Below are 9730 nucleotides of genomic sequence, written 5' to 3'. Positions count from 1 at the left end.
CAGAAGGGGTTCCCCCCACAAGTGAAGACGGTGAACATGTTATACACAACCCACATTCCCAAGAGGGAGCGGAAGCGTGCACTAAGGGACGTCTATGCAATGGAGCCCGTCGCCCCAAAGTTCAACCAATGGTCTGCTTGCCCGATCACCTTTGATCGCAGGGACCACCCCACTAGCATCCGTCATGGTGGATCCGCCGCACTGGTCCTACACCCCATCATCGACGGATTTCACCTCACTCGAGTCCTTATGGACGGCAGCAGCAGCCTGAACCTGCTCTATCAGGATACAATGCGAAAAATGGGTATGGATCCCTCAAGGATCAAACCCAGCATAACCACCCTTAAAGGCATCATCCCAGGTGTAGAGGCCCATTGCACAGGCTCAATCACACTGGAAGTGGTCTATGGATCACCGGACAACTTCCGAAGCGAGGAGTTAATCTTCGATATCGTCCTGTTTCACAGTGGCTATCATGCACTGCTCGGACGAACAACATTCGCAAAATTTAATGCAGTGTCGCATTACGCATACCTCAAGCTCAAGATTCCAGGACCTAGGGGGGTCATAACGGTAAATGGAAACACAGAACGCTCGCTCCACACGGAAGAGCACATTGCGGCCCTTGCAGCAGAAGCACAAAGCAGCCTTTTAAGGCAGACCACTAATTTGGCGGCATAGCCCCCGGACACCTTCAAGCGAGTCTGGAACAAGCTGCAACAGGATCGCCTGGCACCCTCAGAGCTCTCCTAGCAATTCGGCCCCCGTCCCAGTCCCAGTCAAGCAACGAAATCCGTGCCGCGCGTACATAACTACACACTGAAAATACCATGGACATAGGCGGGGGCACGATCAAGGCACGTCCCGCAATGCGGATTAGCCGCCCTAGGGGTTGTATAACTTTATCATTCCTTTTCTCTTTCAGGGCATAACTCTCTGGAAGCCCTTTCCAGTAGTACGAATGTCGGACACATTCCGGAAGCAACAACCAAGGCGGCAACAAGCTAAGATGAACACGGGAACCCCCAGGTGGTCTCTAATAATAATTGATATACCCATTTTTCACTATCTATGCGCAGCTTGCCCTGGGATAGGACATTCGAATTGTCCTACTTTCTGCTTATTGCACTACTTGTACCAGTACGCTTCGACGTATTATTTAAATAACAATGCATATCATTAGTCTATCATTGCATTATTTAAACTTTTTTCACTCTCTCTTATATGTCCATTTATGACAATCCGCACCCGCACGTTCAGGTACGGTCAGTACGCAAGGGGCTTTCGTTTACCCCATAATACTGCGCAAGAAGTCAGAACACTTCCGATAGTGCGGCACCCCGAACTTAGCATTATATGCATCAGCTCCGAATCATGTCTTTGGTCAAATGTTGGGTTTGCCCGGCTGCCATGCTTTGGTACCTTACGTTCCGCTATATCGGCTAAGGTAGCAGTGGGAGAACTACTGTGATTGTGTCCCGGTTCTTCCGGACGAGCACCCCAGTAGAGAAAGCCGAAAACTGACTGTCATGGTAAGGCGAGAGGCTGGTCGCTGTTCGAGAGGTCTCAAGTCCTTAAAGACTTTTTCCGCTTCGGGCGAGGAGTCGGCCTTGTCCGGCTTAGGCATGTATAGCGCCCCAAATTCGGCCTTCTGAATACCAGGGGCTTCGCCAAAATTTAAAATTATAGACTTCTATGGCTAAGTGAGAGCGATAAAGCATTATAGTCTGATTGCCTGGTTCGTTGCGTTGAACACCTCCCTTGAAGGACCCAAAATTGGGGTAAAGAGTGCTCAGGTTTATCCCGAACACCCCAGTACTAATTACATGGGGGCAGAAGCCGATGACTGGCCAACACTCAGATGTTATAAACGGCCGCACAGAAGGTAATATTTTAAAGTAAAAAAGCATCGCATGGCGCAAATGAACTCGTTTCATATTACAGGATCACATGAGCATGTTCATTCAAAAAATACATCCTTCGCACACCCCACCGCCACAAGGCGGGAACCCTTCAGGACACTCTCATAGTACATCTCAGGGCAGTGATGCTCCTTGCCCTCCGGCGGCCACTCCTTCACCTGCTTCACGGCGTCCAACTTCGCCCAATGCACCTTCGCCCGAGCAAAAGCCCTGCGCGCACCCTCAATGCAGATAGACCGCTTTATGACTTCAAGCCGTGGGCAGGCGTCGACGAGCCGCCTTACCAGACCGAAGTAGTTGCCGGACAGGGGCTCGCCAGGCCACATCCGGACTATAAGGCCCCTCATGGCTTGTTCGGTCGCCTTGTGAAGCTCGACCAACTGCTTCAGCTGGTCGCTCGAGAGCACGGGGTGATAGGTCCCAGTATACTAAGACCAGAATAACTTCTCCGTCGAGCTCCCCTACTCAGCTCGGTAAAACTCCACGGCATCCAGTACACTACGGGGAAGATCTGCAGACGTTCCTGGAGAGCTCTGAACTCGGGTAAGAAAAAGGAAAGTCTCCTTCACGTGCTTGCTTTGCATAATGAATGCCTTACCCGCTGCTATCTTCTTCACCACATCAATCTCCTGGAGGGCCTTGTGTGCTTCGGCCTTGGCACTTCGGACGCTTTCAAGCGCATGCCTGAGCTCGGACTCTCGCATCTTAGAGTCAAGCTCCAATGACTCGTGCTTTTTGGCAAGAGCCTCGAGCTCTTGCTGCACCTCGCCTACTCGGGCTTCTTGCTTCTCCCGTTCCATGCGCCCCTTGGCCACTTTGTCTTCAGCCTCGGACAGCGCCTTCCTTAGGGTTGCCACTTCGATCGTGGCCCCTGGCAAATTCATGATGATCCTATTAATTTACACATAGATTTATTTTTAAATATATAGACAAGGGTATTGCTTACCTTTGCTCTCCTTGAGCTGCCTCTTGGTAAGGCCGAGCTCATCCTCGGACCGCTCTAGGTCCTGCTTCAGCGCAGAGACCTCCACAGTACATGCGGCAGCGGCCATGAGTGAAGCCTGCACATACACATAGACATTTTTCTCATTAGACTCATGAGTTATCATTTGATCCTCTATCCGGCCTTTCTTTCCGAACGCCGAACAAAGCATCAGGGGCTAGTATCCATGCGGGCATATTTTCCTATATCTTCATTGCTTACCTCAAAGCCTATTAGGAGGCTGGCGCAAGCTTCGGTCAGCCCGTTCTTGGCGAATTGAACTTTCTCGATCACCGCACTCATGATGGTGCGGTGCTCGTCGTCGATGGAAGCGCCGCGAAGCGCTTCCAGCAAGTTATCCTGTGCCTCTGGATAGACAGAGGACACCGGCACGGGTGGCTTGCCCCCCTTAACGGGGGGTCGCCCGCTGGAGTCCGGAACCACCAAAGATTCCGGTGCAGTGTTCGGCTAGGGGCCGAACCTGGAGCCCATTGGAGTCCGGCTCCCTTTGCACCCATGGTCGGGAAGGTCGCCTCGAGGCGCCCCAAGACTGCCTCCCCTTGGCACGATGCGTGTTAAGACAACACCTCGACGTTGTCCGCAGGGCAAGGAGTGGAGGCGGTCGGAAGTGAACTGCTATTCATATCCGACAAGTCCAATGAACCGCTCGGCGAAGTTGCGTCCAGATGAGCTCGTGATGGACTGCACAATCATGTTCGGCATGAGAAGAAGCAGTGCATTACAACATACCACAAAATACTATGGTGTCCAGATACTTACGACATCACCAGGGGCTTGACCCTGGGTAGCCAATCATCGCCGCTGTAGGCGGCAGTCGTGGAGCAGTCCGGAGGGAGGATCTTGCCCTTCTTGGACCCTTTGGCCTCCTCGGTTGGGTCGGCCTTCCTTTTCTTTTCTCCCCAGCTGGGGGGGAGAACTCTCCTCCTCCTCCTTGTTTTCATGGGAGGAGTGCGCGTCGGAGTCATCGGACAATGAGTCTGATACAACCCTGTGCCGGAGACCCTTTCGGGTCACCGTGGCCTTCTTCTTGGCCTTCTTTGGCGGCACCTCGTAAGGTGCCGGAGCCAGCATCTCCGTTAGGAGAGCATCTGCCGGATCTTCAGGCAGGGGGGCTGGGCAATCGAGCTCCTCCGTTGTCTTTATCCAGTCCTGTTAATGACATGGAAGCTTAGATCCCGCACATGATTTAACTGGGGCAAATAAATACCCCGTGAGATATCGAAACTTACTAGATTGGCATGGCATTTTGCGCTGAGTCCGCGGTCCTCGGAGAGGGAAGGAGGTACCTCGGCACCCTTGAACAGCACCCTCCAGACGTCCTTGTGCATCGTGTCATAGAGCTATCGCAGCGTCTGGTGCTTGGCCGGGTTGAACTCCCACAAATTGAATGCCCGTCGTTGACACAGGAGAATCCGGCGGAAGAGGATGACCTGGACCACATTGGCAAACTTGATTTTCTTGCTCATCATGTTCCTGATGCAGGTCTAGAGTCCGGTCAACTCTACCGAAGAACCCCAGGACAGGCCCTTCTCTTTCGAGGAAGTGAGCCGCGTGGGGATTCCGGATCGAAATTTGGGGGCCACCACCAGTTGGTGTCACGCGGCTCGGTGATGTAGAACCACCCCGATTGCCACTCCTTTATGGTCTCCACATAGGAGCCTTCGAGCCAGGTGATGTTAGGCATCTTGCCCACCATGGCGCCTCCGCACTCTGCTTGCTGGCCGGCCACCACCTTCGGTTTGACATTGGAGGTCTTCAGCCACAGGCCAAAATGGGGCTTGATGCGGAGGAACGCCTCGCACATGATGATAAACGCTGAGATGTTGAGGATGAAATTGTGGGCCAGACCATGAAAATCCAGCCCGTTGTAGATCATGAGCCCGCGGACGAACTGGTGGAGGGGAAATCCCAGTCCGCGGACGAAGTGGGTATGAAAAACTACCCTCTCAGGGGGTTCGGGTGTAGGGATGATCTGCCCTGCATCTGGCAGCCGGTGCACGATATCCGCAGCCATATATCCGGCTTACCATAACTTTGTGATGTTCTCCTCCGTGACGGACAAGACCATCCACTTGCCTCCCGCTCCGGACATGCTTGGAGTGGTTTGAGAAGAAAGACGCGAACTTGGGCACTGGAGCTCGAGTGTGCGAGGATGGGTATGCAAGGAGGAAGAAGGCGTGGGTAAAAAGAGTGAATCCTAATCCCTTCATAAGGGCGGAAGACGCAATGCGCCTCCCCACTTTCCTGGCAAAATCGCTTATTCCACAAGCGCCGTAATTGATGGCGTGGTTGGGTTACCCACGTCCGTATTGATGAGAATCCCGTAATAAGGGGAACACGATCTCTACTTTGACAAGACGTGTCAAGAAAACCGCCTCGCGATAAGTGCGGTGTTGGCTGAGAAAAATGGTTCGAATAATGAACGGGCCATGGCATGATCTCGTGCTGTCAAAACGTGTCAGCAGATTAGGTTTGCGGAAATATTATTCTCTCTACGGTGGTATGTGGAACTTGTTTTGCAGAGCCGGACACTATCCTTGTGTTCAAACTCTTCCATGGAGTATTCGGAGGAGGAACCCGCCTTGCAATGCCGAAGACAATATTGTGCGCCGGACTCATCATCATTGAAGCCTGGTTCAGGGGCTACTGAGGGAGTCCTGGATCAGGGAGTCTCCGGACAACCGGACTATATCCTTTGGCCGGACTGTTGGACCATGAAGATACAAGATTGAAGACTTCGTCCCGTGTCCGGATGGGACTCTACTTGGCGTGGAAGGCAAGCTAGGCAATACGGATATGTATATCTCCTCCCTTGTAACTGACCTTGTGTAACCCTAGCCCCCTCCAGTGTCTATATAAACCGGAGGGTTTAGTCCGTAGGACAATATACAATCATACCATAGGCTAGCTTCTAGGGTTTAGACTCTACGATCTTGTGGTAGATCAACTCTTGTAATACTCATATCATCAAGAACAATCAAGCAGGACGTAGGGTATTACCTCCATCAAGAGGGCCCAAACCTGGGTAAATATCGTGTCCCCTGCTTCATGTTACCATCCGCCTTAGACGCACAGTTCGGGACCCCCTACCCGAGATCCGCCGGTTTTGACACCGTCAGTGGGTGTGCTTATTGTGTCGTGTGATGCGAGAGATGAATATAAATGGCCGCATGAATAAATGGGGGCCAGGCGGCCTGGATTCTCCGTGTGTCCGCATCGCAGTTTTGCAGCGGGTTACTGCAATGTACCGCCACACCCGGCACAACCACATGCACACGAACTTGCGTGATCGTGCGCCGGCCCCAAACACTGGCAGCACGCATGGAGGGACGACGGTGGAGCACCCGGAGGGACGCGAGAGCATAGCACATGCGGCGGAACGTGAGCAGAGCATGTCGTAGCCGCCTCAACCGCAAGCAACCACACGCATGGAGCAGTTGAACACGCAGGAAATGGTCGCCTACAAGCCGGCTGGCAGTTGAGTCGCTACGTAGAGAGTGGCCGTGTGCTACTACCTTCATCTTGGTCTATAGTCGCCTTTATATTATGTGGCATACTTTGTCATAAAATTTAACCAACAAAATGTTAATGCATGTTATAAAAATTATATAATTGGAAACTAGGTTCAAATGCGAATCCAACTATATAATCTTTGGCGACATGCATTCGTCTTTTGTTAGTTAAATCCTACTTATAAACCAGGATGGGGGTACGTGGCCTTTCATCCTCCTCTCGCACGTCTTGTCACCCCTCTACCCCAGATGGCTTACAACGCAAGCTTGCACAGCGCGCGGGGGCGCTCTTTTGGCCAAACGGTGGCGCCAATGAATCGTCGATGAGATAGTTCCCGTGCAACATCGCAGGTTCCTCGGAAGATTCCCGCCTGACTCGGTGAAATCCCCCAAAATCCCAATGCTTACCGGCCTACTATATAAACACTCACGGCCGGTGAGTCATGCGTCGCATTTTCCCCTCCCTCCCTGTAGCTTATCTCGTCTGCTTCTCCCACAATCGCCAATGGCACCGGTTCATCATAGTCGCTCAGCCACTCCGTCGTCATCAGAGGACAGCTCCAGCTAGGAGGCTACACCTCTGCGGCGGCGTAGTCCCCGGCATAGTGTAGTGTGCGTGGCATCCCTTTTGGGTGTGCGCAGAATACCCACAACATGATCCACCGCCGCTGCCCGTCGACAGCTATTGCCGGCCGCCGTTGCCGCCACACCACAGTCAAAAGCCAGGGCCATCGCCGCGCCGCCGCCTTGGCCCTAAGGCGGGAGGTGGCTGCCATGGCCGCCAGCCCTCCGTCAATCGACATTGTCATCACCCGCTTCGCCACCGCCGCCTGAAGGTGGGAGGCGGAGGTGGATGCAAGCACGTGCGTTAGCGACCTTGTGCGCTACACCGAGTTCCTGCGGGAGGAGGAGGAGCGCCTCATCGAGCATGCAAAGCTCCATACCACCGTCATGGCCGCGGCACACGCCACCTCAGAGGCGAGGAATCAGGAGATCTACAAGGAGAACCACCACTTCGGGAGGGGTCGTTTGGAGCAGCAGAGGGCGTTCGAGGTGAGCATCGCTGAAGGTGCAGCAACGGTAGGCACCGTATTGTAGTTGTCTAGCTCCTCCTCGGCCTCTTACTGAGCGCGCTCAGCAGAGGAGAGACTACCGGAAGTAGTATAAATCCCCTCTGTAGTAGTAGTATTTAGGGGCTAGTTTGTTCAATTCATCTGACTATAGATGTGGTGGAACTGTACAATGTACTTAAAATTTGCTTATATGTAAAGTAGAACTAGCTATTTCAGTACGTGGTTGGTAACATTTGGTGAAAAGTTTGGTTGGTTCAACTATAAAGTTGAACTGTTTGTATAAAGAACGGCTGCTTAATCTATGAATGAAATCTATGCTTAATTACTGAATTTTAGTTGCAAAAATTAGGTACTGCTAGTGATTTTTAGCTTCATATTTTGCAAAATCGTAGTGGTACAAGGTTGACAAATGGCACCATTACTAGAACAACAAATGTCAATCTTTCCAGTTTGACAAATGGCCATATACCCAAATTGTTTGTAAGTGGTTGCACACGGGTCATCCAAAATAACCGCTTGCGTTGAAGAGATACACAAATCCTGCTCTCACTTTGCATACAGGTGTTCTATCTAAAACGTTTGCGATCAAGAGCTGCACAAATGCTGCTCGACACATTTTCCCTTGGCACCCTGGGGAAGCTGTCTATTTGCATATGGGTGTTCTAACTAAAACATTTGCGATGGGTGTTTTTTATTTAAAAACCATTAACGTTTTTTTCAAAAGACGCAAGAGAGAAAAACGCAAGTTCGAACCATATCTTTCATTAAGTCATACTGCGAATTTATATTCGTATGATCGAGATACAGTATTAAATCCAAGAAAAAAATTATTTCCGGCGGCAGCGGAGGCGGCATCCGCGCCGTCGTAGTCGTTGTTTTCCTCTGGGACGCTGTTGTTGAAGTCTTCAATGCAGCACAAAATGTTCTACACTCGTAAATCAAACATCATGTCGTCGCGCGATCGACGGGCGAGGCGCGAGAGGATGGTAGCTGGCGGCGCTGAGAGGTAGCGGTGGACAGCGGCATCCCATGCCACTGAGGGGGGCACGTGAACGGGCACGGGCGCGGTGGGTGTAGCCAAATGCATGGGGACCGGTGCCGCGATTGGTGGAGAGGCATGCACGGGCACGGGCGCTGGCATGTACACAAGATCGTGTGGGTCCGCGGAGTCCTCGCTGACACCCGCGGCTTCCAGCTCTGTGATAGTGCTCGCCGACCAGCCCATCAGTGCTACAGGGATGGTCACTAGCGTGGTCATAGGGGTGGGAACTGGGATGGGAGTGGGGGCAGCAACCGCCGCGGCCAGCTCGTTCTGGGCCATGTCCATGTGGCCCTATTCCTCATTATTTTCTATCTCCTCCAGCTCGGAGTCGACTTCACCAAACTTGAAGACTAGTGGCAGATGATCCTTCTGCGCCATGGCGTTGGTGGAGGTCTGCTGGGGGGAGGGGAATGGGAGGCAAACAGTAAGGCCCCCCATATTAAGCAGCGGCTCAGGCCCCATTAATGGAGAGGAAGGCGGGCGGCCATGGAAATCAAAGGGCTTGATTCCCAGTGAGCATGCACAGCATACAACTCGCACACTTCCAGTGAGCCTGCGCATTGGAGGATAGCTTGCACGCCTCTCGGTAAGCCTGTGCACCGTACTGCGCTTGCACCTCCCATTCACTCAAGTAGTTGTCCGCATGGCACCTCCAATAGCCATCAAAACGAAGACACATGGCGTCACGTGAATGGTTAACATAACACACATGATTTGAATTATACAAACATTTGCGATCCTAGAGTGGCAGCTATTTGTTTCAAAATGCCTTTGTTGGCTGTTATTCGAGAGCGTCTTCTCTTAAAATGGACACAAAAAATACCATAGCATGTCAGGTGCCATTCCATGATAGCATGCCAAGTTTCATGAATTTCAGACGAGTTTTGGATTTGCTAGAATTTAAAAACAAAGTATCTCAACGTTTTGCCGACAATCAATGGTGCCCTCGTGTTTGAAATTCATTCGCATTTCTTGCATGGGACCTAAGCATGTACCCAAGGACAAAAATGCGAATTTTTAAACTAATTCTTATGCACTAGAGCATGTGCATGTAGTTCAAATTTGAATTATGCACATAAAATGCCTAGAAAACCCAGTTAATGTATAAAAATGTCCAAATGAACCCTGAAAAATTCCCAAATTTAACAGAACACTCCCGTTGTTCTATGTTGACAGTA

This window comes from Triticum aestivum, chromosome 2A, assembly GCF_018294505.1.
Source record: "Triticum aestivum cultivar Chinese Spring chromosome 2A, IWGSC CS RefSeq v2.1, whole genome shotgun sequence".
NCBI lineage: Eukaryota > Viridiplantae > Streptophyta > Magnoliopsida > Poales > Poaceae > Triticum > Triticum aestivum.
The sequence above is the reverse complement of the archived record's forward strand: the minus strand, read 5'-3'. Positions refer to the sequence as shown.